The 27,543-nt window shown below is 46.7% G+C and overlaps 1 protein-coding gene across 6 annotated transcripts in view; it reads right to left on the reverse strand.

Moving 5' to 3' along the window:
- LOC144729454 (forkhead box protein P1-like) overlaps positions 1–25,706 on the reverse strand; it is a 198,892-nt gene extending 173,186 nt beyond the window's left edge. For 5 of the 6 annotated variants that reach the window (XM_078609756.1, XM_078609757.1, XM_078609760.1 and 2 more), the window contains exon 1: positions 25,537–25,706. The gene's annotated coding sequence lies outside the window, so the exon portion shown is untranslated. The remainder of the gene's footprint in view (positions 1–25,536) is intronic. The other variant, XM_078609754.1, reaches the window with a different exon arrangement.
- Between the last annotated feature and the right edge of the window lie 1,837 nt (positions 25,707–27,543).

Genomic DNA, 27,543 nt, shown 5'->3' on the forward strand with positions numbered 1-27,543 from the left:
TCTTTTTTCGGTAAAGTCACGTAGGTAAAAAATCTAATCAAATAAATGAAAACAACTAAATTAAATCACGACGTTTCGGGCTCAACACAAGCGTCCTTCTTCAGGTGGGGACAACGTAGGGAAAGCACAACCGCTTTAGCGGATCTCAGATGTAGCTCTGTAATATTCTACGGGCCATCCTGCAAACACAAAGAGTTGCACTGCTCTGTGATACTTCTGACTTGGCGATTCCATCTCCTGACACCGACAGCACACAATCGGGATATTAACATTTGTTAAACATTGGCTTTTACAAATATGCAAACCCCCTTTTACAACCTTATTTTTCTCCGTTGTTTTGTTTGCCTCTTGTGTTTAAGCGGATTGCCAACAGGTGAAAACGTTAGCGGAGAAAGCGCGATCCTTGCCAAGAGAAAAGAATAAACCAATGGGAGAGCCGCCAACTGTGGCACGTGCCAATCCGCGCGTTCCAACTGCGCCAATCAATCAATAAGCAGACATAGATAGCGCAGCTTAACATCTGAATCTCACACACACACACAAATAAAATCTATATAAAAAAAAAGCCATCCAGAGCCCCCCTTTCCACCGCCCCCCCCTCCACCGATCTCACAGCGATTGAGGAACAAGAGAAAGATTGACTCAATTTCAGGTCAACAGTCGATGCGGGTTTGCACCCTGGCAGTCGGCCACGCCAGATAGCGATGATTCAGAGACGTTCTTGGGTCTCCTTCCAGGCAGTCCCCACGCAGGCAAAGGAAAGACCACAGGGCGAGTGAGATTGCATCGCAGGCGGGTCGTCTTGGCAAGATGAGGAAGCAGCGTTAAAACACTGTATTAAATAAACAGCTGTCAAGTGTGGTGGTCTTTAAATGCCAAAAAGATATGAAAAATTACGAATGCAGTTAAGAGTCGTAGATTCATAAGCTTTGTGCGGGCGCTACGTGGATTATTACATTGCAGCCTTCATCCAGCAATGGATCGATCGTGGCTGATGATTATATACTTTACATAATGCAACGCTGCACACAGGGTTCTAGGAAATGAATTCTAAGACTTTGCGTACACGATGAGAGACTTCTTCAGAAAGAAAAGTGTTTGCTTGCAAGCTGGCAACAAAGAGGAGAAATGATAATGACGCACACAAAAGGCGATTATCGACAACAAAAAGGTGCCATTGTTACCAATAGATCGCTGCTCCCATCATGCCTTGCATGTCACATAACAGCACCATCCTAAGCGTATAAACGCAGAGCTTTGTTTTAGACGGAAACCTTTAAGAATGACTTAGGTAGCAGCAGAGCAATGAAAACGACTCTAAGACTGGTTTAATTAATGTTAGGAATCATCAGCACAGGATGGAAATCTTTGCCGACTGGCGCCCGAGCGAGTTGTGGGGTAAGTCCTCTTTCAATAATGTATTAAATAACAAAGCAGTAGGTAGGTTTACAAGCAAAAAGGTGACTATCGGTTCGGGATTCGGCGGCAGATGTGTCAACTCGCACGTGGGACAATGTGCACTTTGTTGGTGTCCGAGTGCGGCGTGAATTTTAAACGGAAACATCTCTGCTCCCAAACTCCCACAGCTATGCGAGCTCTTTCCCTGCGCACACCGGGCACGAAGATTCTCACGAAGATTCTCACAACAATTCTCACAACAATTCTCACTAAGATTCTCACAAAGATTCTCACAATTCTCACGACGATTCTCACGACAATGAGTCCATGTTTTTGCCACCATCGATATTTTTCTCACATTTTCTGCAATTTTCTCCATTGCCTCTAACTTTCCGAATTTAGTGACTTTCCTTCCCAGAAATTTTTTCACTTGACATTTCTTGTTTATTCAACATTTTAAAGTGCAATTTCATCTTCCTTACAAATAATTTGTTTGGTCCGTTATTAACTTTAGTCTACATCTGTTACATTTAAGTACAAAAAAACATTCCAATTGTTAAGGACTATATCGGACATCTTTTCAGATCTGCATCACGTAATATTTTAACGCGTCTTTGTGCTAACAAAAGTAGCCTCAACCTATGCCATGTGATGCCACGTTTGGCAGAAAAATCACGAAATTGACGTGATACTTGACAATTCCCCGTGACATCATACTTTTGGACCAATGTAAAACCAATGTTATGTTTAGATTAATATACAATGTCATATCTAGACCGGATTTTCAGCAACAAAAATTGGGATTAACCTGAAAGTTGGGAACACATCCCCTTACCGTGCAGTGTATTGTGGGAAGTTGCCATGGTGTAACGGTTTGCACAACGGACTCTGGCAATCCAGAGGTCTCCGATTCAATGTGACCTCCTGTCACAGCGGTTCAAACCAATGGCCACATTTCTTAAATTCCCCCCCCCCTTCCCTCTGTGGTATTCAGCAGTATAAAATGGGTTTACCACGGTCGGTCGATTGGCAAGTCACTTTGATGCATTAAAAAGCGTCCGTGAACTCCCCACCTCTTTCAAGACATCTGGCCAGAGTGGAAGAGTAGGCCAAATGGCGACCGAGAGGGAACTTTTAAGAGAGAGTTCAATGCAGTGGATGGCCTTCTGTGAGCAGAGGTTTCAGTATCCTTGGGTGATTTGGTCAGAGGCCACGGGATACTGCATTGCATATTTTTATTGTGGTGACATAGTGGGCACCAGAAGGCAGTGAAGTCCATTGTTGTACTGTACTATACTCCCACGTGTATCCTCCCTACCTTCAACACGCACTGACCAGAAATGGTGATGTATCGTCACATAACCCCAAAAAACTACAAGGCATCTCCCTCAACCAGGAGTGTATTAACAAAAGGGTTGTTACACGTGCACATTTATTGCAATCACGCCTGGGAACACAAACGGAGACACACACACACACACAAACCTGACAGCACTGGGGATGATCAGGCCACCGTGCGTCATCGAACCGGCGTTGATGTAAGCACTCGGTTGTCATCCCGGGCAGAGAGAAAAAACACCGTACAGTGTTTGTTTAAGTAAATAATAAAATAAGCAAGCAAATACTGCATAAACCTTCTGTGAACATAAAAAACACATTTTTGCGTGTGTGTTTCAGATGACCGTGGTAATGTTTATGTTTTCATCATTTTAAATATCTCTTTCTCCCCAAGTGTGTGCCACCATGCAAGTGCCGTTACACAATCCGCGTGGTCCCGCGGGATTTCTTTCGTAGAAAGTGCTGCGAACTGATGGCCTGAGAGTCAAGTAAGCAGAATGTCAGATGTTACTTTTCTTTGCGCGTGTGCGTCTTGTGTGTCAATCCGCGTGCATGAAGCAACTGCTGCAGCAGCGCCAGGCCCACTTAAAAATAAAATGGTATGTGACATAAAAACAACAAAGATCCCCCCGTAGAGCCTCACAATAGACAGGCCGGGGTGGGGTGGAAAACGCTGTTAGCAAGCGCCTACAAAAGCCAGCATGGCTGCAACACGGGGGGTGGAGGGTGGTGGTGGACAAGGACAACTACGCACGGCCACCTTTGTCTCCCCGCTGCCAAAGTGTACGCACCTACGACGTAGGGGAGAGAACCAGCACCGTTTTCTGATAAAATCAGAATCTTTATTTATAACTGGAGAAATCCGATGAAGCTTTTTTTTCTTCCCACACATGTCCAATGGGGGCACGGGGTAAGAACCTTACAGATATCGCTGGACACTGATGTAACCCATGGCCCATACACCATGCCCACGCTTGCCGTTCCACATTTGCATGCACAATTATCCCACTAAAGGGAGAGAAAAAAACGACAGCAATTATAAGTTTTAGATTGTGTACATTGCCTAACTAAAAAAGGTAGTTTTAAGACGATGCTGTGTATATATTTGTCGAATAAATTACAACGGGGGTACTTCTCCCATTGGGAATACACCCGGCAGCGAATCGTGATCAAGGTACGGGGAGGGATAAAAAAAATACCTGGCTATATTTTCCGGTAAGCTGTTTAAAAAAGAAGATACCCGCCTTCCCGATCCTCTGTAATTGAGTCATTATGAGTTGCGTCTGTACAGTCTGGTGCAGGTTCGTGCGTGCACCAAAGATTAGCTTGTGGATCTTAACGCCAGTTCGCATTAGCCCGAAAACAAAGGAACAGAACACAGGAGGAGCCTTTTGCCCTCCCTCCCAAGCCCCAACCCCAAACCTCCTCCAGCCCCGCGATGAATGGAATATTTTTTCGCCTGGTCTTGAATAAGCGGCTGGTATGGTCACTTTGTGGCTTCTTAACCCGTGTGACGACGAGGCAAAAGTGGGTGCGCTGTGGTGATGCCCTCCTCTCTCCTCTCTCTCTCTTGCCAAAGTCCACGGCGGTGGGCTGATAAAAATAACAAACTGTGCCAAACTCGTGGTATACGCACATACAGCAGCGGCGCGATTATAAAACAAACAACCGCATCGAGGCAACGTTTCGGATATTCTTAAGCGGGAAGTGTCGCAACTCTTCTGGCGTATCAAATTATTTTTACAATAAAAAAATCTGCAAATAAAACCTGCACTTTTTGTTTGTTTGTTTCAAATGAACGTTTCAGTAACAAGAAAACGGCGCCTAAAGTTCCTCGGTAGTCAACAAAGAATACTTCTTAGCACGCGGGACGTACCCAAAAAAAAAACCCCCACTTTTAAAAAGAAAACTTCCAGCGAGCGATAGTTTCTCGAAACTTTCTAAGCCGTTTTCTCTCTTTCTCTCCCCCCACCAAACCCCTTTAGGTTTTTGTTCCTCTCTTTCACAGGGGCACTGGAGTGTAAGAACGGGGAGGGGATGGGAGGCTGGCTGGGTGGGGTGGAGGTTGCTCACTGCAGGCCCCCACATTCCAGCATGCACGATTGCGCTGGGCTGAACCCACATGCCCTCGGCTCGTCCAATCCCCAACACCGGCCCCATCAGCACACACGCTGACACACACTGACACACACACAAAGACAAAGATCCCCCGTGTAGCCTTCACAAAATGTTGGGGCAAGTGCCGTTAACGAACAGCACCTGTGAAGGCCGGCACGGCACACGAGGGGGTTGGGGCTGGTCAACGCCATGCCCGGCCGCCTTTGTCTCCCTCGTGGCGATATTTACACACCGTACCGGGTACTCGTTTCAGGCTGAGTCGACCTAGGGGAGGCCCAGAACCGGTTCAGATAATCGTCACCGGTGTTGGCCGTGAGCGGGAATCGAACTCGGTCCGCCGGGTTCGTAGTGGAACGCAGCGCTAACCGCTGGGCCACCGCTCTCCACACAAAGACACGTGCGCACAGCCACCCGCACAACGTGACACACAAAGACACGCGCACGTAACAAACACAACAGAAAGACGCACCTGCATGCACACAAAGACGCACCGACCGCCCGGACAAACACACAGTCACACACGCAGACACACACACATAGACAAAGACACACAGAGACACACACAGACACACCACAAAGACAACACACAGACACACCATAAAGACAACGCACAGACAACACACGCAGACACACACACATAGACAAAGACACATAGACACACAGACAAAGACACATAGACACACACAGACACACCACAAAGACAACACACAGACACACCATAAAGACAACGCACAGACAACCCACGCAGACACACACACGCAGACACACATACATAGACAAAGACACATAGACACACACAGACACACCACAAAGATAACACACAGACACACACGCAGACACACACGCAGACACACACATAGACAAAGACACAGACACACATACACATAGACACACACAGACACCACAAAGACAACACACAGACACACACACATAGACAAAGACACATAGACACACACACATAGACAAAGACACATATACACACACACACATAGACACACACAGACACACCACAAAGACAGCACACACACACACATAGACACACACAGACACACCACAAAGACAACACACAGACACACACGCGCGCGCGTGCGCACACGTCTGGATGACAGCAAAAGACAGATGCTGTCAGCCCATAAAACTTCAGCCAACAAAAAAAATGTAAAAATATGAAGAAAAAAAAGACACTCGGCTGCCCCCAATGCTCGGCGTCACACGAGGACATTGGAGGAGTGGGAAGGAAGGGGGGGGGCGCGAAAAATGAACGCCCATGAAAAATGGGATCCGCTGTAGTGTTTAGACGAGAGGCCAACACCGCCCATTCACGCAATCCTACACTCTCATGCCCCCCCCCACTCCCAATCCCGACCGCTGCCGTCTAAATTAAACATTCAGCTTTTGTCTGCAACAAATGACGACTTTCTGGCACCACAAAGTTGTTGGGGCTTTTTGTTGTTGTTGTTGTTTAGCCCGTGCTTTGCGCATTTTGTGTTTGCGTGTGATTCTAGTACGTAGGCAAATTTAAACGCGTTTCACTTGGCGACTGCTTCCTGTTGGGCGGTGGTGCAAATTGTTATTTAGGTGCGATGAGGCAGGGCCATTGCTCGAAACGTTGCCAACGATACATTTTTGTCCCCCCTTTTAGGGCCACACACGCAAGTGTTATTGACGGAATGTGAGTGGTGCTGGTGGTCTTTTTGTGAGCTGTAGCAAAACGCACTGCCGATGGATGTGTCTGTTGCTGTGTACCGAAGCGACAAATGGTTGAATGATGTACTCCGTTACTACAAAATCATACTTTTAGTATTCATTGATCAAAATTTTTTTATTAATTTCTTAGCAAAGTAAAACACTATTTTATTGTGGGTAAAAAAAAAATCAGATTCCATTCTGTATCTTCAAAAAGGGCCTGCTAACCCAGCAATATTTGTTAAGCAATAAAACTCGACACTGGCTTTGTCCTTTTAGGGCTCATCAGCCGAGTCAGACATGCCAAAGAAAGGTGTTTTAGCACGGCAATAGTTACATAATGTATTTCATTAAATGTAGGTTTTATGTAAATTTACAAATACGAACATCAAACATTGTTATGGTGCACTTTGACTACGTTATATTTAAATTATGTACATGTTTAAAAGCATAAAATACCACAACACGAAATGTTTCATTAATTTCTATAATTTCGTGGTGTAACTTCACCCATTGGGACACGAGTGAAAGCAAATTGGCTATCTACATATGTATTAGTACATTGTGTCACAAAATCATGCCGTCACTATCCTACCATTTGTCCCTCACCTCCGTAATTGCCTGAATAACTACTAAGCATGTACGTATGTGTGTATGCAAGTTGAACGTAGTTTGCACCTTATACGTAGCCAACCGTGATAATTAATAACAACAAAACTTTAATGTCAAATGTGTTCCAGATGGTCGGACGAGTCTTGAGCAACGATGATAAGCAGCCGAATTGCGACGATGTCTATCGAGACAGAACACAAATAACAGAATCAGAATCTCTCATTGGACTGGAGGAATCCGATGGGCTGGGAAGCTCTTTTTCACACGTGGCCGGTTGCACGAGGGCAGTGAGCGGGGCGAGGTGGTCTCGGTTCGGGGGGGAACTAAACGGGAGACATTTCACCGGCAGAATCGAAAGGCGCATGTACCACGCGAAAGATAAAAAATGTTAATTCTAATAATTCGCAGAACCTTCCCAGTTAAAACGCGGAATGTTGCATCAAAGTTGGCCCAACCGTTCCAGTCACATGCCACAACGCTGGCCCGAAGTTTCCGCGTTGACTTGGTCACCGCTAAATAACTTAAGATATTTTTGAGGGGACATTAGAATAATGCACGTCGGAGTATGAATACCTTAGACTCTTATTGAACGATTATTGAAAGGATCAATCTGCAGTATGCAAAGCGGTACATATGCAAGTTATGTGGACACGCACACGCATGTGATCTAACTGCACTGTAGTAGAGTGGGTATGGCCACACATGACTACACACAAAGACAACAATCCTCCATTTAGAGTGGAAACATTATTGGGGCTGTTAGCAAGCGCCTATTAAAGCCGGCATGAGCAGCACACAAAAGGAATGGTTAGCGTCGTCAGGACTGTCTTTATTACTGTAAAATTGAAATGGGTTCTACCTCAATGTGTGTGTTCTTCACAACTCATTTGGCGAGGGGGCTTATCTGGAGGCCATGGCACAAAGTGCAATCGACAACAACAAACAAACTCAACACACATGTCAACAATACTGGCCTTAAAAGGGAAAAATATACACATTCAACTTCTTTTGCACCGTACGTGGTCATTCGTCCTAATCAGAGGTGCTTTGAAGAAAGCCACTGCCCAAAACGTTGCCGATTTTATAGACTTTCTTATCAGGCAGTGTTGTTGACCAATGTGTTGAGTTATGGAAAAAAATAAGAATAGGTTTTACCCTTTCTGGCAATAAACCAGGAGGTGTTAAGAATTTTCAAACACCAAATAGAAACCTTTTGCAAGTAATCAAGTTCGATATTAACCACACGTACTTGTGGTGAACATGCTAACAAACATGCTCTGATAATATCATATATGGCATTGTCTTTGAAACTGATTGGTCGACACCAGAGACACCAGCTTCATGTATGACCTAGTCTCACCACCAGCGTCATACCAGCGAACGCCAACAGGCGAACGGGACAAAGACAACGTCACTATCAGAGATGAGCAGCACAAAACGGGACCTTTTTGTCAGTATGTTGAGTTTGTTGTGTTCGATGTGTGCTCTCCAACTTCTATAATACAGTATCTTATTCCTGATTTCCCTTGGCAAAGACAACGTGCTGTTTCGATAAGCTGAACCTGGTGTAAATAAGGGAACAGAAATAGACTTGGTGCACGCAGGCACTGACCTAAGGGAATATCCTGGCTTCATACCTCCAAATGGTGATGAGTGTGGATTGGAGAATCAAAATCATAAATATTAACGGAAACAACATTAACCATTTCAGTTTTGCTGACGACCTAGTCGTCATTATGACACCCAATGTGAATAAAATACAGGACATGTTAAAATAGCTGAATAAAGAAAGCTGCAGAGGTGGGAGTCAGGATAAATATTGTACGAGCAAAACAAAGGTCATGTTCAGCAAGTTTGCTAAACATTTGAAGATGTCCGTCAGAGGGACATGAATAGAAACCACGTCAGAGTGCTGTACGTGTACCTAGAACCGTTATTGAAGGCAGGCCGGGATCATAGCGATGAAATAAAGTGGCGGGCGATAGCCGGTCGGAGTGCATTTGCTGACCACCAATTCACCGCCACCGCCACCACACCGCCACTTCTGACACTCTTTACGAGGACACACACATACTGAAAAACCCAAACAAAGATCTCCCTTTCACCGTCGACCATTGAGGGGGCGGGAGGGGATAGAGGTGTTACCAAGAGCACGTTAAGACCTGCACGGCACGTGAGAAGTGGTGGGGCCTGGCAATATATATCCATAAATACCTGCCAACGTTGAGAAATAACATAGCCAAATACAGTACCCGTGTGGAGGGTGCCCTCCCTTAACCATAACCGTGTCCGGAATCAGATACCAATCGCAATTGGCATATTTGGTGAGAAATGTTATCTCGGTGGCTGGTTATCTCCGTACAGTGGGCTTCCACGCCACTGCTTCACACACACATACAACTCATCATGACACGCACAAAAAAATTAATTTAGCTCGAGTAATCACCACCAAACGTCAATCGCAGCCCTATCTACTGCTAGTTGAAGGTCTCCCCCCAGCTGAAACCATCCCTCAGTCTTGCGATGCCACGGTTCACCTCAGTACTGCACGTGAACCGATGGCATCGGTCCGTCTCCGCAGCCATTGCGCTGTCAGATGCGCTTTCTCTCGCGGCAAACCATTCCGACAACGGTCTCATCCAACGGGCATCACCAATTTTGCCGGCGACGTGTCCTGCCCAAGGCCACTTGCTTTCCTGCACAGTCAAAATGATGTCTCCGATCAGCAATTCGTTCTCTGTTCCATACGCTCCTTCTTCCTGTGCCCAAATTGAATTCTGATCATATCACCTCCCCGTACTTCTTTTGCACACTTGCAACATTTGATCAATTTTATTTGCACTTTCCTGATCCACATATCGTGACAGGTAACAATGCAATGGTTAACAACTGTCTCCTTCAGCCACGTTGGTATGCTGCATGTCATTAACCCGTAGTTCAGATTTTGTCCACCTCTAAACTTCACTTTGATCTTGATGCACATTCAATAATTTCCATAAGTGTGTACTTATTTCAATAAGTGTGGTACTTATGGAAATTATTGAAGGTGCATCAAGATCAAAATGATGCTGTGCTTTATAGTTGTATCCCTCCCACAATTACTATAAAATTTTTGCTGCACATGCTTTACCGTGTATACAGTGTTGGGACAAATTCCGTGAGTGATCACCTATTGAGGCTTGCGTGCGTCGTTAGAGATCACCTATTAAGGCAGGCACGACGCGTGTGACCAGTACTATTCCTGGCAGCCTTTGTCTCCCCGCACTGCTAATACGGACATCACAGCAGGTGCTCATTTTAAGAGGAGTTGACGTAGGAAAGAATAAAGCCAGGTTCACATACCAATCCCCCCCAACATTACGCGAGGCCAGGAATTTAACCCGAGTCGCAGAGATCGTAGCACGGGGCGCAAACTCTACGAGTGCCGAAACACAAAGACAAAGATCCCCCCCGGTATAGCCTTAACAGACTGCTGGGGCAAGTGCTGTTAGCGAGCACCTGTGAAGGTCGGCACGGCACACGAGGCGGTGGGTAGCCAGCACCACGCCCGACCGCCTTTGTCTCCCCAGTGGCGATGTTTACACACCGCACAAGATACTCATTTGAGGCTGAGTCGACCTAGGGGAGGAGGCCCAGGACCAATTCAAATAATCGCCACCGATGTTGGCCGTGAGCTGGAATCGAACTCGGGTCGCCAGGTTCGTAGCGCAGCGCGCTGACCGCTGCACAACGGCTAACTGCTACACTCCTGCTTATACACACACAGACACACACACACAAAGATTACAAAGACAAAGATACACAATCAGCCTCATTGAAATGCTTTTGCCCATCACCTATTAAATTTGGCACGGCACTTGAGGTGGTGATGCGGTAAGCATCACGCCCGGTCAACTGTTTATTACTACATATATAAGGTATCATTTACGGTGAAGTCAACCTAGGGGAGGCCTAGGACTGGTTGAGGTATCGCTTTTCCACCGATGTTGTGCATGCCTGGGAGTCGAACCTAGGGCACGGAGATCATGCAGTGGTGCAAGTATAGTTTAATAACCTCGCCTCACTGGTCCATAGACAAAGAGAAGAATCACCCGTATAGGCACACAGACACGAGCGTTGTGTGATGGCCTCTTTCTCCCACGCGCTCATGTTTTGCACAATGCACCAGATACTCATTTAAGGCCGAGTCAACCTAGGGGAGGGCTAGAAATAGTTCATATATTCCACTACCGATTTTGTGCATGTCTGGGAATCAAACGAGGGTCACTGAGATATTAAAACGGTGGAAGTACACTAACCATTCCTCGCACACACGCGCGTGTGTGTGTGTGCGAGGAATGGTTAGTGTACTTCCACACACACATACGCGTACACACACGCGTGCACACACACACGTGCGCACACACACACACGTGCACGCACGCATGCGTGCGCACACACACACGCACGCGCACACACGCACGTGCACACACGTACACACACGCGTGTGCACTATATCACACGCGCGCACACACACACGTGCAATACACACACGGCCGCGTGTGCACACACACACGCACGCGTGTGCACACACACACGTGCACACACACACACACGCGTGTGCACTATATCACACGCGCGCACACACACACGTGCAATACACACACACACGCGTGTGCACTATATCACACGCGCGCACACAGTCTCGGCAGGGCATTGTGCCCCTGTCATCCCTGCTTTGCGTCCTCCAGACTCTGCGATCCGGGCAAACAAAGGCTGAGCCGGGCCTCCGCATGCAGTGACGGAGAACACTGCCGTTTATACGCACCCCAAATTAAGCGTTTACAAAGAACACAAAAATATTACAAAAGGGGGACATGGAAGAAAAACACTTTTTTGCACATTTTTGTTCCGAACGTTCAATATATGCGGTGCCTGTGTGCACTTCTAGCCTGTTGTCTTAGTCTGATGTTTTAAAATGGAAAGGTTACAAAAACCCAAGTATAGGTGCCTCGAGGTTTAATATCTGAATGTAATAATACGTTGGGCGGCTTGTTCGGTCCTGCATTCTGCCACGTGTTACCGCGTTGAACTGCACCATGCACCGTACAAGCCTTGCCGTGATCAACGGCGCATCGAGAGAACACAACGTGCACGGCTACACGACGCGTACATTTTATACCGCCCAATGAAGATTGTATTTCTTATTCACCAATTTGCCAAGCGGCGTGTCTCACAGTAAATACGCTCCACACACGGACAACACGAATAACGTCCCTTGATGAATGGCAGTCGGTAAAACGAACGAATTTAGGACATTCATGACAATCTATAGTCCTGCGAACACGCTCAAATGATACCCGAACTTTGATTACAGTACAGCATGTAAGTTGGAAAAACATTCCAGAATTTACGAATATAGTACTCGTGGCAAACCCAGAATTTGTTTTAGCCAACAGCTGATCCAACAAAGTGGAGTAGGTATCAATGCACAGTCGTCTGTCTGTCACCCACGCGCGCGTGTGTGTGCGTGAAAAAAAAATCACCAGCAAGCGCAAACTCTCAATTCAAACGCCATAATCACTCCACCACCCTCCAGTAAGAAACTCAAGCGGTGTAAACCATGCCACTCGATGCGTTTCCAAGGTGGTGCCGTTGATAAGGTTTGCGTAGGACCTGCTTCTAGCAACAAAAAGCAAAACAGCAGCAGCAGCATTGGAGCGGGGAAATTATTATTAAGGGCCAGGGGGGTTTTTTTCGCGGATATGTGTCGAACCAGCTCTCCGATTTGTTTTCGGATTGTAACGAACGATGTCCGCGGCGCGTGATGTCCAACGTTTTGCTAAACGTGCTCGAGAACTTCTTAATTGTTCGGCACGACGTCCGACGCGTCGCTCCACGCGCCGCTGAGCATCTTCAGGAAGTCGTGGTGGAGTTTGAGCCGAGCTCAGAATTCGGTTTCTGAAGAAGCAGCTCCAAGCACGTGGTGCGAACACGTCAAAACATCACGCGCAACAACTCGTCTGACAACCCGAGGAACTCATCGCAGGGAGATCTATTTAACAGTGGTTGCCCCCATTTAGCAGCCACTGATTTAGGACCGAGGCCAAAGAATAGTGAACTCCACAAGTGTAACTGCAACTCCTCTGGAGATAACCCCCGAGAGCGTTTGCCTACGAAAAATGTGAACGCTTCGCAGCCAAAAATGGCTCCGATGGTCCGACAGAACAATTCCCGGACGACCCATCGTTTTCAGTTTAAACTCCTACCTCGATGTATTTCAAAGGGTCTTGATTCCTCTGAATGAGCAACAATTCTGGAGGTCCCATCCCCATGTAAAAAAAAAGTCCGTTGCCAGGTTTACCATAAAATCACCATGCCTCGTTGTAGGGTGCAGTGATGCTGCGCTGATGAGATTCGTGATTTTTCATCAGTAGGAGAGACCTGGATTGAAACATATTCCTGGTACCTGTTTAAAAGCCACATTGTGCCAACATTTGATACGTTCTTGTTGGTGCTTACAAATTGCTTTCTTCTGGAAGAGCGCCCAAGTTTGCCACTGTAATTGCCATGCGTGCACTCACAATCTGCATAGCCATTGGGCTATTAGTGACAATGTCGGCGTCATATTATAATCCAATAGCACGTGAGTGAAGTTCTTCATTTACACAAGTCCCAAGCCTCATTCTTAAGAGAGCCCAGCTTTGTGGTGCATGCTAGTACATTTTTGTATCGTTGTCGGAACGTTGTGACATGCTCATACTGGACATCTGCGCAAAAGAGATTTTTAGCTCATCGGTTTCCTCCAGGATAAATCAATATTCAGATTCAGATTTTTTGTTAGTACAGGTACACGTGAGGAATCTGGAGATCCATTCACAAAACTCCACCCGTATACCATCGGATAACAACTCAAACTCCACACAGATGGATCATCAACTTAGCTCCTGTACCCTCAAAGATACATCATCTCTGTCCTGTAGTGAGTGTTTCATGCAGGCCCCGATCTCAGCGTGGTCCACCAACCTTGCCTACAAATCACTGAATCACAGCCATGAGATCGACATTGGAGAGTCCTAGCGTACAATAAACTTCAGACAACCGTGTGGTAAAAGTGCTCATGCCACTTACGAGTTACTCGGTGTAGCATTGTGGGTATGCGTATGTTTATAAAAAATTGTTATTTACAGCCGATTTGTCAATCAACTGCTAGATGAAGTCCTGGTCATCGCTCACGTGTGAATATGTAAGTACAGTACTGCATTTAAATACCGTATATATGCGCGATAGATGTAACACACTGTATGCCATGTCCTTTCTCAAATATATCGCGATCATGGCATTCCATTTCGCTCTGTCCACGATATATTACTCAAGAACTTTGCATTTCCTACGCCTCCCAGGTGCATGCAATCGTTCCAAGTGATCCTTGTCTTGCCTGGCTTCTTGTACGTAACACACTATGCAGTCATCAAAAGTAAAGCAACAAAAACTTCATGGCAGTACGATATAGAATAAAAAACATTAAGTATATATATACACAGTACACATAAATAAACACTTAAGCAGTTAAACATGTTTTTACACGTACTATAGGTAAAGTATATACGTAAACTCTACACTAATGCATAATATTTTTGGTACACATTATGGTGCTTAAACAGTGCTCAGAAGTTCACACATCGTGCTATGAACTCAGCGACCCCTAGCTCGATTTCGGCCCATGGCTAATATCATGTGACGAGTGATATCTGAACTGGCTTTGGGCCCCTCCACTTACAACCAACCCGGAACTGACCAAACGCGGTGAAGTATGGTCAAACAAACCCCCATGACTGACGTGGGGAGGAGGCCTTCTTCGTCCAAAAAAAAATCTTTGGTAAATGCATATTTGTCTAATTCACGCATTGCACTTGCATGGGCCTTATTGTTGCTTTCTCACTTTGGCGGGAGGGAAAACTCAGCAAACACAAGGACACGCACACACAGAGCCGCTCATTGATCCGTGAAGAGTACAGATTCTAAACTTGCATTCACGTGCACGACTTCGCCATCGCCAGTCCGCAACATCACAGACCCAAACATGTCAACGAAAAAATGCCATTTTCTTCAAAACAAAAAAAAAGACCCGGCACACACAAAAAAAAATCGCTCTGTGTTGTTTACCCACAGAGTAGAGGGCAGAGCGTTAATGTTTAACTGGTTGAGGTTAACAGCGTATTTATATTCAGAACCAACCGGGAGAGATGGTGGTTTTATTTTGGCTAGGCTTTAAGCACAACAACAATAATAATATGATGCATAACGCACAACGTGAACTTGCGAGAGTTGCGTGTGTGCACGCGCGAGCCAGTGGTGGTGAAAAGGAAATGCAATAAACAATCACCCTCCCTGGCTTATTAAATCAAATTACATTGTCCAACCTTAATTAAATTGACTTTGTAACAATTGTATACAAATGGCATTAGCACAACAGCTGCCCAGGATGGCAATGCATGACCTCATCCCACAGCCAAAAAGAGCTAAACATTGACACACATTACACACACTGCCATATTAAACAAGTCACCTCGATCACAATACTAAAACAATTCAGGTTTAGCTCAGAAATTACAACGCCTGTTCACGTGTATCAACGAACCTGTTGCAAGTCTTGCATTTCACTCGTATTAGAATGGTTAAATAAGCATGTCAAATGCATACCTATCATTAAGCCCAAAAGTATGGGAGAAAGTACAGAAGTGTAACCTACTTTCGCAAGGGGGCTTAAGTGGCACCGCCAGGAGCTAATGTACTGGGATATGAACCCAGTGACCTGGTTTTCAAAGTCCTAGCCACCGCTGACATCCCGTCGCAGAAACCAGTTCAGATAACACTCACTGCTGATATTAGCCAGTGGCCAGGAATTGAACTCAGGTGGCCTGGTTGGCACATCAGTGCGCGACCCACTGCACCACTGTTCACCCAACACACACATTATATACGCAATGCATATGCTCCATTGGGGTTCATCTCCGATTAGCACGGTCGGCTACGAAGTTCAACGTACGTGAAAACATGTACAAAACAGTAGTGTGTGAGGAAAACATTGACTGTGCCATGTCTATGTGTGTGTATATAACGAGACGTAGTATTAAATATTCTCACACAAGTGCTGGGTTACACGGGCACGCGTTTTGATTGACTGTGCTAATTGTTATTCATGGGGTGACACAATTCACAACTCCTCAGCGCTATGCCGCTTGCTCACTGACTGGAGGGGCATCTTCAGGAGGACGGCACCCACGAGTGGCACCCACGTGGGGCCAGAAATACACGGCCACTGCACTACAGCACTACCAGCAACCACCACGGCCACTCTACCTATTCTGAACTTCTTTCGCACCGTACGTAGCCAACCGTGCTAATCGGGAGGTGGGGACCTCACTCGTTGACTCCTGGACGGACGTTTCATGCACGCTGGGTTTAATCACCACGCTAGGTTTAACCACCACTCTGGGTTTAGCCACCACCCTGGGTTTAACCACCACGCTGGGTTTAACCACCACACTGGGTTTAATCACCACACTGGGTTTAACCACCACTCTGGGTTTAATCACCACACTGGGTTTAACCACCACTCTGGGTTTAACCACCACGCCGGGTTTAACCACAACTCTGGGTTTAACCACCACGCCGGGTTTAACCACCACTCTGGGTTTAATCACCACTATGGGTTTAACCACCACGCTGGGTTTAACCACCACTCTGGGTTTAATCACCACGCCGGGTTTAACCACCACTCTGGGTTTAATCACCACACTGGGTTTAACCACCACTCTGGGTTTAATCACCACGCCGGGTTTAACCACCATGCTGGGTTTAACCACCAAAATGGGTTTAACCACCACGCTGGGTTTAACCACAACTCTGGGTTTAATCACCCCGCTGGGTTTGACCACCACGCTGGGTTTGACCACCACTCTGGGTTTGACCACCACGCTGGGTTTAACCACCACTCTGGGTTTGACCATCACGCTGGGTTTGACCACCACGCCGGGTTTGACCACCACGCCGGGTTTAACCACCACGCCGGGTTAAACCACCACTCTGGGTTTAACCACCACGCTGGGTTTAACCACCACGCTGGGTTTGACCACCACGCCGGGTTTGACCACCACGCCGGGTTTAACCACCACGCTGGGTTTAACCACCACGCCAGGTTTGACCACCACGCCGGGTTTAACCACCACTATGGGTTTAACCACCACGCCGGGTTTGACCACCACGCCGGGTTTAACCACCACGCTGGGTTTAACCACCACTCTGGGTTTAACCACCACGCTGGGTTTAACCACCACTCTGGGTTTAACCACCACTCTGGGTTTAACCACCACGCTGGGTTTAACCACCACGCTGGGTTTAACCACCACTCTGGGTTTAACCACCACGCTGGGTTTAACCACCACTCTGGGTTTAACCACCATGCTGGGTTTAACCACCACGCTGGGTTTGACCACCACGCTGCAGGTCACTGCACTCATCTACTTCGCTCCTTTCCCCACCGCACTGCTCCACTTTGGAATTCTCTCCCATCATCTCTTTCCCCCACCCCTAAGTCCGGACTAGATCAGCGTTCATCCTTTCGTCCTTACATCAAACAGTTAATTGACAAAGGGCTTTAAATATATATGTAATATTTGGTTATTTTGGTAAAGTCACGTAGGTAGAAAGAAACATAAATAAAATAAAACAATATTTTAGTGATATCTTATTTTAGTTTAATTTTATTTATTTTTCTACCTACGTAACTTTACCGAAAGAATCAAAGATTATGGATTCCTGCAGTCACGAAAGCTTCAAATCAAGATTGAAATATGCAATCGTGCTGCGACTGGTCAAATTTAGCAAACTTCACCCAAAACAAGCTCAAATCTAACAAAAAGTTGACACGCTACTTGTCTTCAGTGCAATGGCCCACTTTGTGTGATACCATGAGTCAGACAACTCGATTAATAGCACATCGCAACAAGGCAAAGTTGGGAGCGGTGCTGGCGCTCCATAACGTGATGTACAAACAGCTCCTTCACCTCACTGTACAGGAGGATGGGGCTATTTCTCCAACAACAAAGCACCCACTAGGTTGCGACTGGTGTGCATTACACCATCGGACAACACACACGGTGTGCATTTTTGCTGACACTCCCGGCGCTGTCAACTGCACGCCAGTGGCATGGCTATCGAGTGTGCAGGCCGTGCAATTGCACCGGGAGGGCCCACGTGGACCTGAGGGGGGGCCAGGGAACCAGACTATCCACAAAGGGGGGTCGTGGGGGGTTTGGGCATTGGAGACTGAGCCCCATTTCATTATTTGCACAAGGGCCCACGCTAGCCACGCTACTACGGCAACTTATTCCCACGAAAACAGTTGCACTGTGAATTATAGTTATGAACTAATTGAACTACACTAATTATAATAATTCGTAGCCTCTTCTTCTTGGTTCTTTCGGTAAAGTCACGTAAAAGGGAAATAATAAAATAATAATAAAACATATTATTACGTAATAAAATAAGAAAAATAAAACATATTATTACGTTTTATTTTTATAATTTTATTATTTGCCTTCTACGTGACTTTACCGAAAGAACCAAGAAGATGAATCCCTGCAGTCACGAAAGCTTTAAATCTAAATTCGTAGCCTCTTCTTTGTCAATCCAATTATGGATCAGAATCTTTAGACTGGAGGATCAGACTCTTTAGACTGGAGGAATCCGATGAGCTATAAAGCTCTTTTCAACAGATGCCCAGTAATGAAGGACCCGCCCCCCACGTTGTGTCGGTCGTCAGGGCTTCTTTTAGCATATTTAGCCGCACTGTATCGTGCGAGTTAGTGAAGTGGATGGGGGTGATGGGAGGTCAGTAGGAGCGAGAATCGAACTCGGGTCACCGAGTTCACATCAGCACAATTCGCAAACCACTGCTGTTACCACTCCACCAGTGGACCACGGTTGCTGCGTAAAAATAAAAACGATCGCATCGACCGAGACTTCTCTTTGCAAGACGCGCGCGGTTAAAGTTGGAGCAAGGTTGCTCGTAGGCAAGTTACACTACTAGGGTCGTCTTGCTCAACCAAACGCACTCGAGATTTCCATTTGCACCCTTGCAGCAACAGATGCGTGCAATGTGTCATTGTGCCTCATTTGCATTTGAATTGAGCAGTGGAGAACGTGGAAATCTGGTGTTGGAGGGTCGGAGTTGGGTGGGGGAGTCTGCAAGCCTCATGTCTTAAAGAGTCTTCGCAGAATGCAGCTCTCCGCCACTTCTTCTTCTTTCGTATGGCGAATGTAGATGCAACTACAATTTCACATCCAAGTGGTCGAAGCCAAGATAACCGCAACGTCAGAAGTAGTGGCGTTTATCGCCGCGATGTCTCCGTCGCATTTGTGGATCGGGGCATCGCGTCGTTATCCATTGTTACGGTCTGTTCTGGATGACCACAGTCGCGCACTGCTGGAAAGTTTTGTGTTACTTCCCATTTGTGCATCAGGTATCCGCATCTACTGCCACGCTTTGTCCAGTGGATGCGATGAAGGGTGGGCCATGAGCAGCTTCGTGGAAGATCAAACCCAGGGAATCATCGACGTTGGGTCTTTCACAAGGTGCTACTACACCAGTGGTGTGAAGTGACGAGACAACACACGAGAACAATACTATACGCGTATCGTCATTTACAAAGCACAAAAAACACAACTTGCATCGTAAGTTTGCTGCACAAGGGAACACAGTCAAGGAGCTCCCCACAACTCTGCAAGTTGGAGTCGTGCTACTAGCGATTGGTTCCCGGTGGCTAGTGGATAGATTGTGGTGCCGTGCATCATATGAATTGTGCGTAACAGGGACTGAGATAAGTGGAGTTCTACTGCATTGTAAGTACTGTACATGAAAGCTACGCAACGTCTGGCTCGGAACTGAACCTACTGCTTTGTGCGTTACTGCGTTTGTAAAGGTAACAAATGCTGACAGTGTCATCAGCATGTGCTACCTTGTCAAAGGGCAGGAGAAACACGTGGCCCGCAAAAGAGTGAAATCACCGTGTCTGAATAAAGGTGTGGGATGTCCCTTAGCACTCACAGTGACCAACATACTTGGAGAGAGAGAAAACATATCCTTGGGGAGAAAATCGTATCTCGGGATAAAAGATAAAGGATCGGAGTTTGTGGCGGGGTAGGGAGTTGAGGAGGGAGAGGTTGGGGGGGGAGGCTACAGGGCAGAGGACAACCTCACAGAGGCCAACGAAGTCGCTTTGGGAGAACGCACATCTGCTGCACTTTCCCCATAAAGTGCAAGAGTCCTCGTGAGGGCGGCGAGCAAGCAACTCGAGCTACACAACGTGGCCAAGGAACGTGAGCGGCTCCAACCACTCCCCGGCCAGCCCCGTGAATGACCAAACATCCCAGTTGGACACCCGGTCCCCGCTCGAGATACATCACCGCCACCCGCACGCACGCACAATAGCCCCCCGCTCCCCTTGACTCGCATCCCCAACTCGCTAAACCTCCCTTGTCCCCTACGCACTCATCCATGCTGCCTCCTCCATCTCCTCCTCCTGAGCCCTTTTGGCTCAGGGCACCCCACCCCCCGGGGTCATCCACCCCCACCCCCCCGCCGGGGTCATCCACGAGGTCACAGCGCCCGGCTGCTGCCCGACCGCGGTGGGGTCAGCCCGACCCCACGATGCCCTTGCTTAGACTTGTAACCCTGGCCAGCCCAGCGGCCCATTGTGTGTGTAGGGGGTGGTGCTGGGGGTGGTGCTGGTGGTGGTGGTCCACGCAGATTGATTTAAGGGAAAAGCGGCATCCTTCATTTGATGGGGGGGGGTCATTTGTGCTACCAGTGGGAAAGTGGATCTCTCTAATTTCTAATCTGCTTCCACATTTGGCGGTAAAATTCACTTTCAACCTTTACCGATTTGAACAACAACAACAATAAGCGTGTATGTCACAGTAAGGCAGCCCGTGACGCCTCTTTGTTCGGCAGATGGCCGTCACAAGGTTATAATTGGGTGTAAAACATTGCAAATGACTCAGACATTTTGACAAAAAAAAGCCCCTAAAGTATTGAACACGTACCTTTATTTTACATCGATGACGTTTCGGCTATACTGCTAATATTTGATAACACTGTACAAATACTGGGAGTATTTAAAATCATGCAACGTCTTCATATCCATGCGTTCCATTTAATATGTACATATATGAATATTGTAAAATGCCTACGTTAGATTAATAGAGTATATTCAAAGTCGACAGTATTTAAACACGTACGTGCATACACATAATTTGCTTAATTAGAACATAACCTTGACACCCTCCCTGGTTGGGTCATTTGGTGGACAGAGAACCAAGTGATTCTGTGATCACATCTTTGGCCACGAACGTCAGAAAAAATAATTGGGATAAGGACTTTTACACAAAGTGTATATATATATAAAATATTGTTCAGACACATTAGAAAACACACGGCAATGAAATGCACACGATGGTTATCATCACGCGTTCAATGTTAACGAAACTTGCATCTACCGAACTCGTTCTTGGGATAATTAGTCGTAGACACGAATACAACGCCACACAAATATAACAATAACTGTGCATTATTATTATTTGTAACAAGACAATGACATTAAAGCTGCGATGTAATCTAAAGCCAACATGAAAATGCGAAACGCGGCGCTGAAAATGTTTAAATGTCTTATACCCGGGCTCGGATAAAAGGTGGTTTATATTTATCCTAACCCCTAAATACGCCGACAGCTTGTGTGTATTAACACTGTAATTTAATAACAGAAAATACTAAAACATCTAATGAGTCTTTACAAGGTATAAGAGTTAAAATACAAAGCGCAATACTATAAAACTAATAAGTGTAATTTCAACACACACTTTGTTACCGCAAGAAAGGTTATCTGCGGTAATTGTACTGAAATAATTGTATAGCTGTACTAATCACGTATGCTCTACGTATGCTCCACGCCAACATACGATAGAACATTACATTAAAATGAGACTATCTTCAGCATCAGTTCAGAATTGTGATGACACATCCACGTGTTTCACACTGGAGCAATTCGACGAGCTAGAAAGCTCTTTGTCGCAGATGTTCAAGCAAGTCTCACAGATGTTCAGTTAGACATCAATGTCACAAAAAAGTTAGCAACTCTGTGTACACAACAACAATCAAATGTCGTATGCAATCATACACGGGTGGAGAGCGGTGGCGCAGTGATTAGCGCACTGCCGACTTCTGAGCCCGGCCACCTGAGTTTGATCTATAAAATAAAAATAAATTTTAAAAAGAAATAACTTTATCGAAAAAACCTAAGAGTATGAATCCTTGCAGTCACGAAAGCTTCAAATCTAGAAGCGATCTATAAAATACGGTCCTGTGGGACCCACTCACCCCACTCACCATCCTGCAATGAATGACCAGAGTGGTGAAGTATGGTCATAACATTCTCACCCCACCCCCACAACTCCTCCGATGACCCGAGGTTTTTGTTGTTGTTGTTTAATCCAGAAGCAGATTTGCAAAAGGGGTGCTGAACATCTCCACGCGAAATAAACGAATTAAACTCACGGCATACCTGGACATACAATACTGTCACACAACCTGAGAGCCGCCTCCATCCTTGAATAATGAATATCCCGATGAGTATATATTATTAATTCATGTACTGTCTTGGATATGTTTACATTTAAACACTGGATATGTACGCATTTTATTAATCGGCACAAACTTGGCGTGCTGCGTGTTGAAAGGGGTTGGCCGTGTTCTTAACCAAAGTTAGATTCCCAACCACGGCTAACATTGGTGGCAAATGACATCTAAAGAACCACCACCATGTCACATCCACTTCATCCAGCAGTGGAATTCACCACGTGTCAGTAGACACAATACTATGTACGCATGTGCGTAATTCAGTATGCAAACTGCTTTAAACTAAGTAGAGTTGATCTTGCACCTATTTATACAGAAACTACTTTGCCCGTGTACATATACGCAGTGTGCACACCGACAATATACAACTGTCCACATTAGATAAGTGGATATATTTGTTGACTTCAATACAGTATATGTACAAGAGTATACATGCTGTTACATACAACTGTAATGTTTGACACAGCAACAGTATACATTCAGTACTCGTCTAAACTAAAACACAGCAACAGTCTATTACCTACAGTATACATTGTTATAAATAATAAGTACAGGATACATACTAAACTAGAGCATTCCATGGGGCACAGCATATAAGTCTTAAACTAGAAGTCTATAAAGTATGCATATTGTTCTAAGCTAAAACACAAGTCTCCACCGTAGTAAACTCGAATCATCTACACTCTACATTATAATACTGTGAGAAGCAAAAACGCAACAGTCTATACTCCTTTCTAAACTAAGGCTAGTCTATCCTACAATTTATTCGTTTTAAGATATAAAAAACAGCAGCAGTCTATATACACTACACATGCAGCTGTAAAATAGAACAGCCTCCTACCTACAATATAATGCCGCTCTAAGCTATAACACAATAACAGTCTAGCCTCTACAATACACACACGAGCTCTCGAAAAAGCAAGTCTACGTGTACACATAACTCCTCTAAACTATAAAACTACAGTACTACGATATGTCCTCCTATAACACAACGGTCTATTACTGCACCCCACACACACAGAGTGTCTGCCAAAAGTGGGACGAAGCAGCGGTGTAAGAAGTTGTTAAGTGGTTTAGCCTTAGGAAGTGAACGTGTTCTAATACAGCAGCAGCAGCAGGAGGGCAATGCCACGTGGGAGAGATCGAGTGAGGTTGGTGGTGGTGGGTGAGTTGGGTGGTGGTGGGTGAGTTGAGTGGTGGTGGTGGTAGGTGGTGGTGGTGGTGGGTGAGTTGGGTGGTGGGTGAGTTGGGTGGTGGGTGAGTTGGGTGGTGGGTGAGTTGGGTGGTGGGTGAGTTGGGTGGTGGTGGGTGAGTTTGGTGGTGGTGGTGGGTGAGTTTGGTGGTGGTGGTGGGTGAGGTGGGTGGTGGTAGGTGGGTGAGTTGAGTGGTGGGTGAGTTGAGTGGTGGGTGAGTTGAGTGGTGGGTGAGTTGAGTGGTGGGTGAGTTGAGTGGTGGTGGTGGTGGTGGTGGGCGAGTTTGGTGGTGGTGGTGGTGGGCGAGTTTGGTGGTGGTGGTGGTGGTGGTGGTGGGCGAGTTTGGTGGTGGTGGGTGAGTTTGGTGGTGGTGGTGGGTGAGGTGGGTGGTGGTGGTTGAGTTGGGTGGTGGTGGGTGAGTTGGGTGGTGGTGGGTGAGTTTGGTGGTGGTGGGTGAGTTTGGTGGGGGTGAGTTTGGTGGTGGTGGGTGAGTTTGGTGGGGGTGAGTTTGGTGGTGGTGGTGGGTGAGTTGGGTGGTGGTGGTTTTTGAGTTGGATGGTGGGTAAGTTGGGTGGTGGTGGGTGAGTTGGGTGGTGGTGGTTTTTGAGTTGGGTGGTGGTAGTTGTTGAGGTGGATGAGTGTGGTGGTGGTGGTGGTTGTTGTGTTGGGTGGTGGTGGTTGTTGCGTTGGCACACGAGTTTTGGCAGCGTTGTGCCTCAATCCTCCTCCTAAGATTTATCGGCACCGCTTCTAAAGAATCATTTTTAAAAAACCCGCGACGACGATTTTGGCGGTCCTCTCGAGCACACGGCATCACAGTCACACACAACAACCTACACACAACAACCAACAAGACAACAACCAAGACCATCATCAATCGTCCGTGGTGGCCCATACCCACGCCGTTGTTATCCGTACACACAAACACACACACAGAGACATCCATAACAACGCATCGCCTTCTGCGATTCCGTTCCCCATCCATCCATCGCCTTAACTCAATAAACGATCTCTCTCGGCTTCTTCCAGGACAACTAAAGATTATCATTTTCTCTCTCGTTCCTGGGTGTATAAGCCCAGGGTAACAACAGCAGCAGCAGCTTTTAAACACAAGACATTATCAACAACACGACTGGTAATCACCATCAATCATCTCATTGAGAAGCTCCGGTTTTGGTTAATCTCCTGGCAATTAAATAATTGCGCTATTTCGCTACGAAAGAATACAATCACGGCACAGAAGGAGATATATACATACTACTACAGTACTACGTAACTGTGCTTGCGACCGATACAATGCTTCTTGTTGTAGCAAAGCTTCGTTATCGAAAACTTGTTACGCGTCGGCAATACGCCACTGGAAGTCCCACGGCACAACACTTTGCAGTGTTACGCAGCGTGTAGCCAAGTACATGCTTCGGTATGGTGTGGGGGGGGGGAAGTAATTAATGATGATCACCAATTAAAGCAAAACTTGCAACGTTACCCCACGCCAAGACGAGCACGCGAACTTACCGCAATTGTCGTGGAAGCGAACGCTGCGAATGATGTCCGGCCACAGTGGAGAGTTGTGCATGGGGAGGGGGGGTGTTGTACATTAGTGGAGTTAAAGGCGCACGCGATAAATAAATAAAACATACATCAGCGATCACCACCACCACCACCCACTCTCCCCTCTACCGTGCCACAATCATCACCACCGCCACCACTAAACTCCCTCCACCCCCACCGCCGCCACCATCGCCACCTCCTCCTCCTCCACACCCCCCTCAGCCGTTCACTCCCTCCCTCCCTCACCCCAGCAGCCATGCACAGCAGCACAACAACACACACACACCGTAGTTGTTGTGGCTTGGTGGTGTGTGTGTGTGGTGTGCACAACACACTCACACCGTAGTTGTTGTGGCTGGGTGGTGTGTGGTGTGTGCACAACACAACAACACTCACCGTAGTTGTTGTGGCTGTGTTGTGTGGTGCACGTGGAGGTGGTGAATGGGTGGTGTGTGTGGTATGGTGTGTGCACAACAACACTCACACCGCAGTTGATGTGACTGGGTGGTGTGTGCACAACACAACACACCGTAGTTGTTGTGGCTGGGTAATGATGTGATGCACATGGAGGTGATGAATGGGTGGTGTGTAGTGTGTTGTTGTGCTGTGTGTACAGCACAACACCACACTCACACCATAGTTGTTGTGGCTGGGTGGTGCTGTGTGCACACCACAACAACACACACACCGTAGTTGTGGCTGGGTGGTGTGTGCACACCACAACACACCGCAGTTGTTGTGGCTGGGTGGTGTGGTGCACGTGGAGGTGGTGAATGGGTGTTGTGTGTGATGTGGTGTGTGCACAACAACACTCACACCGCAGTTGATGTGACTGGGTGGTGTGTGTTGTGGTGTGTGCACACCACAACACACCGCAGTTGTTGTGGCTGGGTAATGGTTTGATGCACGTGGAGGTGGTGAATGGGTGGTGTGTGTGGTGTGCTGTGTGTACGATAGAGCAAGAAGAGACATACTCACACTGGGACACACACGGCACTTTTTTTATCCCCCCAAAACTCAGTAACCCCCAACCACCTTACACCCTACACCCTAGCCCAACACTACACAAACACCCTACACCCTACACCTTAGCCCAACACTACACAACCACCCCTACACCCCAGCCCAACACCAAACAACCACCGCCAACGGATGGGGGTACATGGTGGGTGGTTGCATGTTGTTGTGATGATGATGGTGGTGGTGGTGGTTGCTCTTGTTGGGACGTGGGAAACAAGTGTTTGTTTGTGCTGGACAGAGTGGCGCATGTCACGTGTTGTTATTGTTTGCTGTGAGCTCTCGCCTTGACGTCAGGTGCACCTGCTGTGTAAACACGTGTGGCCCACCATCATTGCTCTTATATCCTTTTTGCTTATTTTAACTATTGACATATTTCTCTGTGTGTGTGAGACTGCGATTTGCTCAAAGTCTTGTCTCGAATTGGCTTTGTGCGTGTGTGTGTGTGTGTTCATAACGCACGTGTGGGTGTGTGTATACATAGGTCGACTCAGCCTCAAATGAGTACCTGGTGCGGTGTGTAAACATCTCCACGGAGGGAGACAAAGGCGGACGGGCGTGGTGCTGGCCACCCCCTCGTGTGTCATGCCGGCCTTCATAGGTGCTCGCTAACAGCACTTGCCCCAGCAGTCTGTTACAGACTATACGGGGGATCTTTGTCTTTGTTGTATCATGTACGCGTGTGTGTGTGTAGATATACCTTATTGGGTTGCAACACTGTTTTATGTATATTGTGCAAAGCGGCGTATGCTAAAGATGTGCACTACTGCTGTATTATTCATAGTAAAGGGTTGTAGGTTAGATCGCGTAAGTATAAATGTGTCGTAACCCCTCCACCACCCTACACAGCCAGTAAGGATTGACACGTTAACAAAAACGAGCCAATTAGTTTACTACTTCAGCCCCACCGGTGTGTTGGAGAAGTAAATCCACAAAAGTTACAATTCATCCGAT

Source organism: Lampetra planeri, chromosome 32 (assembly GCF_965212315.1).
Source record: "Lampetra planeri chromosome 32, kcLamPlan1.2.h2, whole genome shotgun sequence".
Taxonomy (NCBI): Eukaryota; Metazoa; Chordata; class Hyperoartia; order Petromyzontiformes; family Petromyzontidae; genus Lampetra; species Lampetra planeri.